Below are 15570 nucleotides of genomic sequence, written 5' to 3' on the forward strand. Positions count from 1 at the left end.
TCAGGAAGTAGACGAGTAGGAGACTGTAAAACTTCTTATATGCGCAGGTAAGGCCTCATATAGGAAAAGAATCGCAACTATTGGTTGTGGGTTTAACGCCGACCTCTCGGCGGTTGGACAGATACAATTTTGTGTACTGATGAATTTCATTAGACGGGCTGGTTGGTTCAGAGAAGAGCCAGTAGAATGAGGGGAATTTGGTCTAGGCGGTATCAGAATGGCCATCTTAAAGGCCTAGGTGCGTCGTAAGACAGCAACTCTGCCTACCAACTAACTTATCTAAAATCATCATTTTCTCAATAGGCCTTTGTTGACAGATCACACGTGAGTCGTGTCTAGCTGTTCAGTTTTGATTGGCATTTCATCATGGAAAAACTGCCTGAACAGCGAATCGTTCAACTTTATTAGGAAAAGTTCCAAGGAGATCCGAAGTTTTAGAGCTAAATTTTGTTCAGCGTTGAGAGAATACTTCGGTGAGTAATTTTGCGTTTGGGCCGATCAATTGTGATATCAAACCATTACACTTTTTCTGTAGGAATATGTAAAGTCTAAAGCCTATGCAGACAATCCAGCATAGATTTGAGTTATCGAAAATTGGACTCAATGGATGAACTATCTGAGACGAGCTGTGCACTACATTTGGAAATCTTCAAAAAGTATACGCCAAAGAATATTCTTTCGAATAAAATGAAATAAATAAGAATACCTTGAAATAAATTTACCCATTAGGAATAGTATTTACACAACTCTCCTATTCCTTATAAGTATATAAATTTCCTTCATTTTAAAACAAATGAGCGCGTAATTTGGCAGCTCGAGTATTTAAGCCATTGCGCTTTCCACTGATTTTGCTGAACGCGTTGCGTCAAGGATCGTTACCTTGGCGATGGACGAGTATAAGCCTGCTGGCAGTCGGTCTAAAAATAACAGACTGCCAGACAATTACTTTTACGCCTCACGGCGCACAAATATTCAATGGCAACAACCAAATGGCGTAAATAAAACTACGAGAAATAGGGAAGGTGGAGAAAATGCAAGCGAAGCAGAAACGACAGACGGCTGTCCTTAGTCGATAATTAATTTGCAATAAAATTTCTCGAAAACAACTTCTGAGTGGCGAGCGTTTAAAAACTAATGCAGAAAAAAGTATTTCAAATTGATTAAAGTGCTTAAAGCGTTCTGTGTCTGACTGTTTGGCTGTGAGCAACATGTTGCTATCGATTGCGAGTAAAATGATCCAAGATTTCATCAAACTACTTTAGCGGTGATTTTTTTGATTGCACCTACGCAATAAATGCATTTTAACGCTGAAGATTCACAGAGACTCACCAGCTTTTACAGCAGAAATGTGTTCTCTTCATATTATTCAATAATTTTTGATTTCTTTGGTGGTGTAGGTCGAGCAAAGCAACTTCGTGGCTGTTGGTTTTGCTGGTGCAGAACTCTTTCACTCAATATCTGACTGTCAAACACGAACGGCTCTCTTCAGTTGGAACGGAGTGGTTGCAGGGGCAAATGAGCGCAATTTCTAAAATTAAGCTTTCCCGTCGAAATGTAACATTTGGTGGTTAAGTGGGGGAATGTCATACATATGTCATCCTATAATATATTTAGATGAAATTGGTTTTGAATCTATACTTTTAGAAGTACTGAAAATACCTCTTTCTAGAGCAAATTATTCTAGGAAGTATCTTAGAATCAATCAAGGCTGTTTGGAGGATTTTCTCTGCAGAAAGTTTGACAATGGTTCTCCCACTTTGATGTTCTAAAATAGATGAACAGATGGATGGAACTATAACTAGTAGCTCACAGAAGTCATTTTTGGAGCAAAATAATTAACATCAAAACCGAAAAATGTCATCCTCTATTAAGCGCTTAATAAGACTTGTGTTCCTAAGCTAAAACCATGCCAATAGAATAGGAAATAAAGAATACAAATTATGCTTATTCTAATTAATCCGAAAGGGTGGAGAGTACCGACTCTTTGTACGCAAATACCACAAAGTTTCGCATCGAAGAGTTTTCGAGGAACTGCACGAACCTCACTTACTTTCATTATCCCACGAATTAAGCGCTAAGTTTCTCTTATCGATAATCGTTATGTGTTCAAGTATACTTACAAAAACAAAAACAAGAAAAACACAAAAAAAAGCAATGAAAAAAACAGCAAAGCGATATATAAAACAAAAGCAGCCACTTTGCAAGTGAAGGACTCTCCTGGCAGAACCGCAGTAAGCGTGAAGCGCCAGCAGAGCAACGGCTTTTCATGTTTGAAATTGCTTTCACGTGCATGCGCCGGATTTGCATGTGGACAAAACGAAAAGAAAGCGATTAAAAGACGCTAAAGTAGAGCGCTAAGACGACAGAATCGTAAAAAATGCCTTTGGGACTCGCATCCGCCTTTATCAGCGCCAATGCCAATCCGAAAGTAACAAACGCGCTGCACATTAAAGATGCAGCGCGGCGATGTACGAATGCAACGTGAGTGGAAATGCTCAAGTGAATGCGTGTCTGTGAGTGTGTGACTGTGTGCGTGCAAAAGTAAAGTCGCAACATAATTGTCGATAAGAACACACAGGCAACCGCTGTGAATGCTAGTAATGATAATGAAGTCGACTGCCTGGCTTGGGGGGTGTAGGGCCGCTGCTACCCGCGGCGTAGGGAGCAGGCACGTTGTTGTCACTGCCGACGCTGAAGGCTACTTAAGTTGCTATCTGATAAGAATTATTAAAATTAGCTGTTCTGAAAGAATTACAATAAAAAGGTTTTGAATGCGTTCTTAGACACTGAAACTAAGTAAGGAGCTGGGAAATGCCTCCTATACACTTCTATGAAATGAAAAATTCTGGATAATCCAAAAGATGATTTATAAGAATTTTTCATATTTTATTACAAGACAATGAAGTTATTAGAAGAAAAAGATTATTGTCTTCGAAGCGAACCACGACTTTCCCGCACACTGAAGCCTCTTACGCAGTGTAGAAAACTCGGTAGAAAGCTAAACCCTCTTGTTGTTCAGACAAAGCCTTTTAACGATATTTTTTCTATTGAAAGTCTTACTTAAAACAAGTTTGAGTACTTCATCTGTTTCTTTGCTTGGAGTAAATCACAACACCAGCGTCTTACTCAAAGCGATGAATTGGAGTTTTTTCTTCTTTTTTTCTTCGAGCTGGTGAGTGAGTTTAATTAAGTGGTTAAAGTAGATATCAAAGCCTCGGAAATACTTAAGTCAAAGGCATATGCTATACTTTCACATATATACATACATACATGGAGACGCAGTATTTCCTTTAAAGAGCTGACCATTTGAGTTCCTGACTCAGAAAACACTCACACTTGTTGTATTTCCTTTAAAAAGTTGCTCATTCGCACTCAAACTTGTTGTGCTGCCAAAGCGAACAAGTTCGTGTAAGCAATTCAAGAGAGAGAGAGAGACGATAAACCCATGTGTTAAAATTTCGAATGCCTTGATGCTTCTAATGGTGGACGGACTACAAAGTTGTGAACGCATTATTTTCCACAAAATTCATACTTTAATCAGAGCGCAATAGCCGAGCATGCAACATCAAACTGGAATTATTGGAAGGCTTGCAACCGACACGAAGAGGTTGCATGACCTCACCTCGCCAACGCACTCCAAAAAGCGCTCAAACGCAACGCTAACCGAGCTGTATTCGTGTCGGCGCTGCTTATTGTGCTCGTGAGAGTTTCTAAACGAAAAGGGTGCACCGTTTATGCCGCGTGAGAAATCGAGGAATGTTTGAAAAATGGAATTCATACTTAAATGGGATAGAATCGTTACCGATAATAAAATGGCTTACGGGAAGTAAATGGTACATAAAAGATTAATTGTGGAAATTCTAGGGACCAGTATTGTCTATATATAAAAATATTGACAACCAATTATAAGTTTTTAAGTATTTTTTTTACCTCAAACTCACTTAAGCATTCGATACCAATTACGAGTATTTATTTGCATAACTGTAAGAAACTACAAAAATCCCCAGTGCTTCAAATTGAGCGCTCTGTGTCCAACCACTTGGTAACCCTAGCCCTATTTGCCAATTCTCTTTTAGCTCACCCTCTGTGCTGATTGGTCTCGTTACTTCCACTTCGTTTACCTTCTGCGCGTTCACACCACACGAAACACCAAGGCACCGCGGCGTAAGTGTGGACTGCGGCGCGCTCGTATGTGGGTGAGTAACGTCAGGGATACAAAGCCGAAAGTTACACATACGAGTATTGCTTTGTTGTAGCTAACGCTGAAGAGAGCGAGCAAATGGTTGTGGGTGCGCGTCAATGTAAGTCAACGCGATGATGAGCTTCGTACGGGATAGCCGATTAATGTTGGTGTGTGTGTGGTGCGCGCTATCGTACTATCCGATTTGCATTTGTCATTCGTTTTTGCGTTCGTTTGGCAAAACAAGGACTGTTCCTGTTTTTTGGCGGCACTTCGGCTGGCTGATGATATGGTTTAGCGCTTCAGGTTTGCACGTTCGGGTGCCACTTTTTAGCGAGTATGTGTGTGTATGCGTTATTTTGAATTTGCTGCCGCTGTCTTTGCACGCATTTCAGCTTGGGATTGCTCTTTTTTGTTGTTGCTTCTGGTGCGGGCGTTTGATGTTTGCATTAATCTGCCGCTGGCTGCCTTCGCATCAGTCGCGCTGCTGCTTTTCCTTTGAATTTACATTTTATCCTTACTTCCAGTGGCGCTCATTTCCATATTTGGCGCTCTCTTGTCTTTGCCCCCACCAGCCTCACACACAGCTGCTGCGCGCACACTTCACTGCCTCTGCCGACGTCTCTGCCGCCTTGGCTGCTGCCAGTTTGAAGTGAGCATTGAAGCGGCGCTGGCACTGGAAAAGAGCAACCACTCACTGCTCAACTGAGCGAGTCCCTTTCAGCGGCAGCAGCACACAATCTGGCACTCAGAGTGGCTAGGCGCTGCACGACCGGCTGCTTTGACGACTCGTTGGCAGCGCTGTCCAGGATATGCCAGGCGTTGCGCGGCCAGCCAGCGAAGCTTCCTCGACATTACGCCATCCGCCGTGTACGACGAGAGGTGTGTGGCAGTGTAGGACACTCGATTGTTTAGCCTAGTTGCCGAGCTTGTGTGAAATTTGCTGAACCGCAGCTGTTCAGTTGCTCATGACTATTCGACTGAAGTGGCTGTCGCAACAGCAGCTCGGATCGCTGTGTGGTGGTGCCTTGCAAGTTGTAGTCTAAACTCAAGCGGCGGGCGCAGCAAAACAAAAAAATAAAATAAAATATAAAAGTAAATGTAAAAAAAGGTGCCAGAAATGTGTCGCGTACCATAGCATACATCCAGGCGTTGTGCCATATTTCAACTCCATACGTCTGCGGTTCGTAGCTGTGCTTAAGTGTAGCCAGTTATTTCGGCATGCTATCATCACCGTTATCAGCATCATTCGCAGCATTATCAGCGTCACCATCAAACTAATCATTGCATTTAACTGAGTCATCACCTTTCTAAGCATCATCTGTAATCTCTAGTCAAGGCAACCATGATTTTGTCAGCACTACGTCCTGGTTTCGGTTGGTGTGTGTAGGGTCTAAAGAGCTCGCACGACCACACACACATACACGCAGGAAAAGTCGACAAGTCGCATCAACCTCCGATATATAGTTCAACCGCACTATCACCATTGCGCACACTGCCATCAGCCACACGCCGCCAGCAGCAGCATCGTCATAACCACCATCACCACCACCACCTCCATCGCCACCACATCTCAGCGCTTCCTCATTACATCGCACAGTGCTCGCCTCAACATTTTTGCGGGTTTTCTTTCCGCCTTCAGCCACATTCTCATGCATCGGCGAATTCCGAAAAAACACAATGCAAAAATATACTATACCGTTGCACACACACACTCACTGGTGCTTAAGTGCGGCATGGCATTTATTAGTGATTAGCGTGTTGCGTGTTTTCTTCGTGTTCAAGTGAAAAGAGAAAAAAATCCCTTTCGCTCCCGCCACCCGCCACCCGCCTTCCGCACAATGGCACTTCGAGTGCTGACTCCGAACAATCTGACATACAAACCGTAAGTCTTGCTCCGTCGGTGTTTTGTTGGCGTTAAATGCGCTGTCGTGTCAAGTGAAATTAACTTTAAATGCAATTTAATTGCTCCGAACTCGAAGCTCAAGTCGTGGAAGGGCATTAGTACTTTATTGCCAGCCGCAAAAGTGTGGCAACGTGTGTGCTTCCCAATGGATTTATGTGTTTCGTGGTGACTGTGTGCAACTAACGGTACAGCCAAATATGTGCCTCAAGTCGCTGTGAGGCGTCAGTGAACCTACAGATGAATCAACCAGGTGAGTAAAGCCTAATTTATAGCATTGAAAGAAATAAAGCGCAGAAAGTTTACGATGAGAGGAGAGCAGCAAAGCTGATGCCGTCAAATGTATGCCGTTTCAGTTTTTTAGTGTCATTTTCAAAGCATTAGGTTTCTCAAACTTTGGCGACTTGACTGTATCGAATTCAGTATAGCCGTATTTTAGTGTTGTTCGATTCGTCATATGTCTGTTCGGTATAACTCAAGTCTGCTCTCTCCTTCAAATATTGGCATCTGAAGGCAACAACAGTGCTACTAACACAATTATAGTTGGCTTCGATACAATGGACCCGCTTTAAATGCCAGCGCTATTAGATTTAAGCCAGTTGCTGGTTCGACTATCCACTCTTCAATAGGGGTAATTTTCTAGCTACATCATCATGATATGGAGTTTTTAACTTAAAAATTTCTATCTATTAAAAGATAATATCTAAGCTTTGGCGGTGACAAATGTAGAACTAAGAGAAAATATCTACAAACAATTTAAATAACTTACTGAATTCAACGGGAATTTCATTGCAATGTATGTTGAACTTATGGAACAGGTTTGCTTCGAGTAAGCTTACTGTCTTACATTCTATTGCGGCTGCAAGCTCTTCCAGTTTGTGCCGAGTCATCAAAGATGTGTGTGGTCTAGTGTTGTCCTGGTGGCGGACGAAGCCCTTTCCGTTGATCAGTTCTTGCCGTTTTTTCGATTGCTTGCTTCAATCTTACCACTAGTTGATAGTAAATTGTAGAATCAATTGATCGACCAGGCTGGAGCAGCTCATAGTAGATGATTCCTTTCCAATCCCACCAATCTCTCAGCATAACCTTTTGAGGCGTCAATCCTGGCTTTGCAAGCTTTGTTGAGCTTTACCATGCTTGGACCAAGATCTTTTTCGCACATTATTGTCGTATTTGATCCACTTTTCGTCTCCTGTTACCATTCGCTTCAGAAATGGTTCGATTTCAATTCGTTTCAGCAAAGAATCCCAGATGTTAATTCGGTCCATTAAATTTTTCACAGAAAATTCATGCCGTACCCAAAGCTTCTTTTTGTAGCCATAATGTTCAAAAATATTTTATAGAATAAGTGACCAAAATGCATTGTTGAGCTCTCTTGCTCATCACTTTAGATGTAAAGCCCGAACTAATGACCTCGAAGTCATCGTTACCCACAACAAGTTTAAATTATTACTTGACAAAACTATTAAACGATAACTGCAGGCGAAAAATCTGCTGAATTATCAATTTTTCCCCCCCACATAACTGAGAATGAAATTCCGATGAGAGTAGAACACAGTTCAGACCTGTAGCATACATTTAAGCGCCATATTAAATTGTTTCCCAACTTACTAACCAACAGGAAACCCCCGATGATTGTAGAAACCCATTCGGGTCTATAGCATACATTTAAGCGCCATATTAAATTTTTTCTCAATATACTAACTGAGAATAGAACCTCGTTCAGATCTGTGGCATACATTTAAGCGCCATATGCTTATTTATCGTAGATAAATATTTGAAGTATTGTTCTTATTATGATTTCACATTACCGAGTACAAGCTTATACCGCGATTGAATTTAATATAATTGAACTTTAAACATTCTCATGGTTATGTAATTTTATAGCTGAGCCTGCTAAATACACACTATTCATTAAAAAAGTAATAACAATGTCAACTTGCAACAAAATGCAACGCGCAACGGAAGTGAGTTGTTTCAACCGCTGGCAGCCTTAAATTATGGAATTTTGCGCGCGCAGGCCTCCACGCACGCACACAGCCACACACGCGCACTTCACACCTCGCAACCACGCACAGCATGGCACGCCATGGCCGCCGCCGCCAGCACTATGCCTGCTCATGCACAAGCGCGCCACTAGCAGCCCACAACGTCCATGTAGTCGCACGATTTTCTCCTTTTTCACATTTTGTTTTTCAACCATCTTTTTGCCATAAAAATGTGATATTTAATTTAACAAGGTAATTATTCAGTCGTTTAGTGAAGTAGCGGCATGCGATGTGACGGCAGCACCGACGCCTCCCACCAAGTGCGGCGCGTTACCGGGCGTCAGCTGTGCGGCTGTAGTGCTACGAATGGGAGTGGCAGCAATTTTTTCCGTTGCCTTACTGGTTGCACCAACACTTGTGCTGTGTGTGCTACTGTGGCTCTGACAGGCCTTTCCTGCCACAGCAATCAGGCGCTTCGCCAGCAGATATTTGCTTGGCAAAGGATAACGCACAACAAAGTGGTGAAAATGAAAAATGAAAAATAAAAAAAAATGAAATAAAGTCGAATAAAAATGAAAACAACAACAACAAATACTATAACATATCCAGTGCATTCGGTATTCTGTTTTACCATTTTCGAACTGCCACAACCCTCGCTGCTGCTGCCACATTGACGTTGTGCTTGTACTCTGCCAAATGATTTATTATAACTTCGACGCACCCACGCGCCAAAGACTGCAGACTGCCGTTGCTGGCGCAGGCAGATACAAATAATCGTGCACTTCGGCCACGATTGCGTGTCGTTCCTGAACGCTCCCAGCAGTATAATTTCCGCACTCAGAGACTGTTGGGAACGATTTTATGTAAGAGGATAATACTCTTGTTTCGGACTCGGGGAACCCTGAACTTGTCTATAGGTAGGAATACGCTTGATTCAAGAGCTTATTGAACAGTGCCTTTTGCGAGGATTTGGGACCCTCTTCTTCTAGTTCTAGTTCTTCTTGAGTTCGACCCCAATGAGCTTATGTACAACTTGATAGGAATAATAATCTGCTAAAGAGAAAATAAGTCACACAGTGATTCCTAGTAGATGTTTAACCTGGACTGGGACAGAAATTCAGTCCTCTCCCCACCATACTACTCGTAGAGTCGCCTGAAGTAGAGATTTCAACAGAGGTCTTGGTATTGCTTGGGTGTCGGTTTCGACGCGTCTTCACTTCCCCTCGTCACCTTTCCGTCATTGCTGTTTTTTATTTTTTCGGAGTTCTTGCAAAAAGGCTCCCTTGACTCAGAACCGCTATTCGTCCCCCGAAAAGGTAGTCGCCTTTAGTGGTCTCAAGGTTGTCCCAGTAACGAGGTCAAGGCGAGTGTTGACGCACGCCCTTATGAGGCTATGAGTTCAGAACCGACCAGCGCAAAGAAGGAGTCGTCTCAATTTATACCTAGCACGTCAACTGAATGACGAGGGGGGTCATTTCTGATAAGTGTCACCTCATTCTACTCAGGTGACAGAATGCCGTAACCACCAGCCCAAATCTTAAGGAGCTAATCCTACTCATAGCCGGTTCCACAGCTCTAGTCGTCAGAAGTTGATAGGCCGTATAGGCCGCAGGCCGTTTAGCGTTACCCAGGATGCACCAGCTTGTAGGCGATCTACACTATATTCCATAATATCACAAAGAACTATCTTATGCAGTGAACTAACACTTGCTTTGGCTCACCTAATTAGCTGAGGCTGTTAATTTGAACCCACTGAACCTTCCTCACTGGGAAGCTTACGCACGCAGGAGACTTTTTCGTTTCGCTTCTCATTCGAGTGTCTGTTTTGCATGATTGCGTCGATGTTGTTTTTGTGCCAGCCATTATTACTATTGTAACTGTTCTTCTGGCGATTGTTACTCTAACGCTGCAACTGCTAGTATTGTAAACCCTTTCCCACGCCTCGCGCGCCCCGCTGGTCCACTAACTGTTCCTAGCAACTTGTTTGCCTAACTTTTGCCACTTCAAGCAAAGCTTCACACTGGCATTTATGGCAACAATTGTTTGAGCACACAAATGCAGAACACGCTTGTGGCCGCACGTGTGTGTGCGTGTGTGTGGAGCACTCGTTAATGGTTGCCCTCTAAGCAGTGCGAATTTTGACTTGTGTAGCCGCTTTCCCGGTCCTCTCACTTTTAGTTTCGCCACAACTTTTCCGCATTACAGTTTCTGCATTTCTACTACATTTCTAGTAACTGTGCAACACATTGTGTTTGTTGTAGTTGTAGTGTGAGTTTTTGTTGTCTTTTGCGTAATAAAACATTTTGAAAACATTAATTACAGTTGGTGCGGAATGAAGTGAAGCTCAATTTAATTTGCATATTCAGTTGATAACTTCGTTCGCTGACTCGTCGCTCGTCGCTCGGTCCCTTGCGCCCTGCTGCCGCACTGGATCTCCTGCGCGCTGAGGCAGCTGCTGCTGACGCTGCGGCTTGGCAGTTGCTCCGCAGTCATGCGTGTGCGTGTAATTTGTTGTTGCTTGTAACAAGTGAAACTTGAAAAGAACTACAAAAATATTTATTTCCATTTTCATTTCAACTTTCCCCTTTGTGCGCTTTTAACCGCATCATTTTGCGTGCTTTCCTAGCGGAAACTAAGATATATTTCCTCAAAGCCCCTCCTCATTTGGCATTTCATTTGCTGGCACTTCTCCTTGTATATGTTTATGTAGATGCTTCGTGTGGGACTTGTCACAGCGCTTTCAGCATTAAACTAAATAAATCGTGTTACTTTATTAGCTGGGAAATGACTCGAATTACAGCGGAATTACTTGTTGAATTCTTGTTTGAATTAAGACACTCTGGCGCCCTGAATAATTTTGGTAAAATATAATTTTTCAATTCTCAAAGCGGACGATACTATAATATACACAACATCCTTGAATAGTAAGGTAGAAATCAGGAACCTAGTAGGAACCTTACAGGGTTATAGCCAAGTTTACGACTGTTTGATATTCCAAGAGAAGCCAGGTCCTTCTTCAGCTGGTCTTTCGAAACGGAGTGGAGGTCTTCCTCTACCTCTGCTTCCTCCGGCGGGTACTGCGTCGAATACTTTCATCCATTCAGACGACAAGACGTATCCAGCGAACCCACTGTCTCTTAATTTGCTGAACTACATATGTCAAGGTCGTCGTATACCTCGTACAGCTCATCTTTCTATTGAATGCGATATTCGCCGTTGCCAATGCGCAAAGGACCATAAATCTTCCGCAGAACCTTTCTCTCGAAAACTCGTAACGCCGACTCATCAGATGTTGTCATCGTCCATGCCTCTGCACTATATAGCAAGACGGGGATGATGAGTGACTTGTAGAGTTTGGCCTTTGTTCATTGAGAGAAGACTCTACTTCTCAATTGCCTACTCAGTACGAAGTAGCATCTGTTGGCAAGAGTTATTCTGCGTTTCGAAGATGACATTGTTGTTGCTGTTAATACTGGTTTTAAGATAGATGAAATTATCAACGACTTCAAAGTTATGACTGTCAATAATGACGTGAGAGCCAAGTCGCGAGTGCGACGACTGTTTGTTTGATGACAGGAGATATTTCGTCTTGCTCTAGTTCTTTGCTAGACCCATTTACATTGCATCCTTATCCAGTCTTCCTTGTCAAGTCTGTAGAAAGCAGAACTAACGGGGTGATATTGAATGATATCAATATCATCGGCATACGTCAGTAGCTGTGCACTCTTATAGAAGATTGTGTGTTTGGTATCGGCTTGGAGAGGTCCTCTCGGACCTTGACAGAGCTTTTTGTATTTCTCAATTTCAGTTTACATAGCCTCATAAAAGCAGCTCCTTTTCGTGTTGTCAGCTTTGAAATCGAACAAGAGATGGACCTTGGCCAGATATGACTTCGGGTCCGTCTCGGTTATTGAGCGGTAAGTTGTTGTACCGTCCCTCTTCTAACGCAACTGTATATAACAGAATTGTTTTTAGGCCTTCGCTTCAACCGGTTCTTACGGCCACAATTCAATAAGGAGTGGAGCCTACGCACCAACTACTCAGCCAAAGAAATTAGCAACCTTCTACAGATGCAAATAAGGTTTATTCAACCATTGACGTACTTCATGAAATATCATTCGTCTTGTTTAGGAAGTGCGAATTAAAGCAGACAACATTTTGCAAATGAACCAGCCCGTAGAACTTGATTAAAGTCATTATCCTATTCCAATTTGCCCTTTTGCGGAGTCAAGCATTCGAAGGGCACTTCTCTGCTTCCTCGCATGCAAGTGAATTTTCAAGTAAATTTATTCTCAACTTTCGCAAACTTCTCGAGCACTTTGAAAGCCGTTGCAAAGCCATTATCACATAATTTACAAAATTTAACCAAGAAAATTACTGCGGTTTGAATTACAAGCGGCTGGCAAGCGCCTGGCAGCCAGGAAGGGTCAGACGGAGCGAGCAGCGGCAGAAATCGAACAGATCACCTGGCATCCGAAGGCAAAGGCCTTGTGCAAAATGCCAGCACAGCAGCCGGGCGGGCGCGGCTGGCAGGCGCTGGCGCACATCCTTGGCAATGCAGCTCAGCTGTCAGTTGGGCTGTCGGCAAATGTCTACCGCATAGAAAGAACACACCCACAACCATAGACACATACACACACTCCGACACAGACAGATATTTATATGCATTGTGCATTTTGTTGCTGTGGTTACTGCATTGCGGTGCTTCTATGCGGTTATACGGTGCAGCGTAGTCTGTCAGTCAGCCCGACCGTTAGTCAGTGGCAGGAAACAGCAGGGAGTATGTGTGCATCTGTGTGGGTGTGTGGGTGTGCGACGCCAGCATTCCCAGGTGAGGTTGGTTGGAAAATGTAACAGCTGGACCGTTGATTACTACTGACAGTGAGGTTGTGGCATACAGGCCACACTCTCACACTCTCACGTAAGGCTACCCGTGCCTCTAACAGCGCCGAGTGCAAGTTTAACTGAGTTTCACTTTCGCCTTGTGCTCCTGCGATGACGTCGCTCCGTTCGCTACGCTTCATTGCACCAGCCGCTATAACTGTTGTTGCACAGAGTTGGCTTGTGGTGTCCGCTCCGCTCTAATCAAATGAAAATGTTGCAGATATCATGCAGCAGCGCCGATTCCGGGAACACTCTGCAGCTATGTAAGCCAAGCGAAGTTAGTTCAGTGGTCTTGTTTCGGGGTGTATGTGTGTGAGTGCGGTGACGCGTGAAGCGTTGAAGGTACAATGTTGCAGCAGAACTTTTGATGATGTGCAGCGTCAGCGCCTCTGGCAACGACCAACGACCAACGCTCCAAGCGGTTGTATACCCAGTGAACCATTCGTTGCCTGGATGAGAGGTCTGCGTGTGTGTGTTAGCTAGCTTTAATGAACGCTTCTTTTCGAAATCGCAGTCCTGAGCGTCCACTTTGTACGTTGGGTACTCACGCTGCCCGTGCTTTAAAACTCGGCTTCACTAATTTGTTGTTGATTTTTTACTCTGAAATCTCTAGTAATTCCATACCAACCTTGACTGCTTCAACTCCATTGCCTATTCAAAGGACTTTTGCTTTGAGTGCAGAGCAAAATAACCTGTGCAGACCTACAAATGACGACGGCTGAAAGAAAGCCCCGCGAAATGTGTGAATGCTGCGAAAGGCAAGCGCCTGGTTGGCGGCGGTGCCTAGGTGTTGAAGTGTTAAGCTGTTCGTAAATTTGTTTGGCCGTCGCAGCTCAAAGGCGCACATAATCGAGTCAAGGCGGCGAAGTCCTTTGTAATTCCCTTTCATTCCGAGCACACTTAGCACACTTGATAGGTGCCGTTCACCGTCTAAGGTAAATGAGCTCGATAGATTGTATAAATGAGCGCGTCGGAGTGAGCAAATGCAAGTGTCTGCGCTACTGAAAGCAAGTGTAGATTGTGTGTAGGTACGAGCACTCAACAGGTGAAACCGGCGTGATAGTTACAAAATTAAGTGAGTCGTTGGGTCTTTCAAAAAGAAGAGTATGCCACAATTTAGGAAATCATCTTTAAATAAAACAAAGTTTAGGATAAGAGAAAAGCTTGCTGTATCGAAAAAAAATGGAAAAACTCTTAAAAATGAAAATAATGGCCAAGAAACGTACTGTTTCGACGTAGTCGGACCAAAGGGAGGGGAGTATCAGATGTGTAAGGTTTGTGGGGCATGCAAAGAGGTGGCTAGTGTCATACGAGTACGGGGACTCATTGCACGCTGGACATATATTTGATATGTCAGGATCTATTCTGGATAAGAGGGTTGAACCTGCAACAATATCCAGAACAAAGTGCGCAAGGGTCATTCCCGTTTCTTGCGGTAACTCGAGCTCTTCGTCTGCATTGAGCGGTGGTTAATACACCATTCCCTGAGAGGGAGTCGGCGAAGCTGTTAATGGACGAGTTCATTAACTGGGGACATACGATCCTCACTGTGCAGGCTTTCCATAGGAGACATCAAGAAGCAGCCTCTCAGCCTCTTGTGACCCAAAAAGCTAATTTGAAAATCAGAAATTCTAGCGGAAATGTCTAAGAATAAGAAGATTGTTTTGGCCTCACAATGAACGCGCTCAGAATATCGCTTTTATTAAAATTTCATTACATTTAAAGGTTTGTTGCTATGGACCCCTTACTCTCGCTTTTCTCGCTCTTTTCTTGCTGCCTCGTCTTTATTTACGCTACCGGCTAACTGTGCAGTAATTAAAATATTACGGGTATACCTAACTGTTATTGGTTTGTTGTAGCGAGGCAACCAACTCGGTGGCATTCGGCAAAAAGGAATCTTTCCGCTCACATTTAAGCAGAAAAATGAAACGATTATTTAATTAAAGAATTTATTTGCCATTGCACCTTCCGATGAAATTCTCATTAAATCACAGTTAGAAATTTGAGTAAAAAAACAAAGCTAAACGTGGAAAATGAGAAAAAAAAAGAAATTCTACCTGAAAGGCGAAAGGAGGCGCTATTTTCAATTAATTGTGTAACACAAAGGGCTGAAATGCCTGGAACACTTCAGGTTGAAATTGAGATAGTTGAGTTGAGAAAGCTTATAACGAGTGACATGGTTATTAATAGCATTCCAAATCCATTCATGTTTGTTTGTGCAAAACGAGTTGGCTCGCTGAATCCCACTTAAGACCAATACTTTAGAAAATCTTAATTAAAGTTATGTCATATTGCTTATAAAACTCGATAGCAGAGGATACTTATTTTTCAGTCTTTAAGTCATTATAACTTGAAGATCAATTAAGAGACTTCGGTTGCAAGAGGGTCTATTGTGTTTTCTCCTAAATCACAAAGACACACCTAGCCGCTTCATATTAATAAAGTCCAGGATACTGCTGGGTGCTAACAAAGTGATGTGTGTGGAAAACATGGATCTAAGGGCCTTTAAGAAGGGTCTGCAGACTACTATGCAGTCAATTAGCAGGTATTCTGGTGTTATAAGCTCCTGTCACAGAATCGGCTATTTACGCAAGAAACTAGGTCCATGTTGCGTA

General features: G+C 43.1%; 1 long non-coding RNA gene across 1 annotated transcript in view; it reads left to right on the forward strand.

Annotated features, from left to right (window-relative positions):
• Nucleotides 1–4716: 4716 nt before the first annotated feature.
• The window catches only part of LOC115065927 (uncharacterized), a 97397-nt gene continuing 86543 nt past the window's right edge, over nt 4717–15570 (forward strand). The window contains exon 1 of the long non-coding RNA XR_007422833.1: nt 4717–6336. This is a non-coding gene — a long non-coding RNA (uncharacterized LOC115065927). The remainder of the gene's footprint in view (nt 6337–15570) is intronic.

This window comes from Bactrocera dorsalis, chromosome 5 (genome assembly GCF_023373825.1).
Source record: "Bactrocera dorsalis isolate Fly_Bdor chromosome 5, ASM2337382v1, whole genome shotgun sequence".
Classification (NCBI taxonomy): domain Eukaryota; kingdom Metazoa; phylum Arthropoda; class Insecta; order Diptera; family Tephritidae; genus Bactrocera; species Bactrocera dorsalis.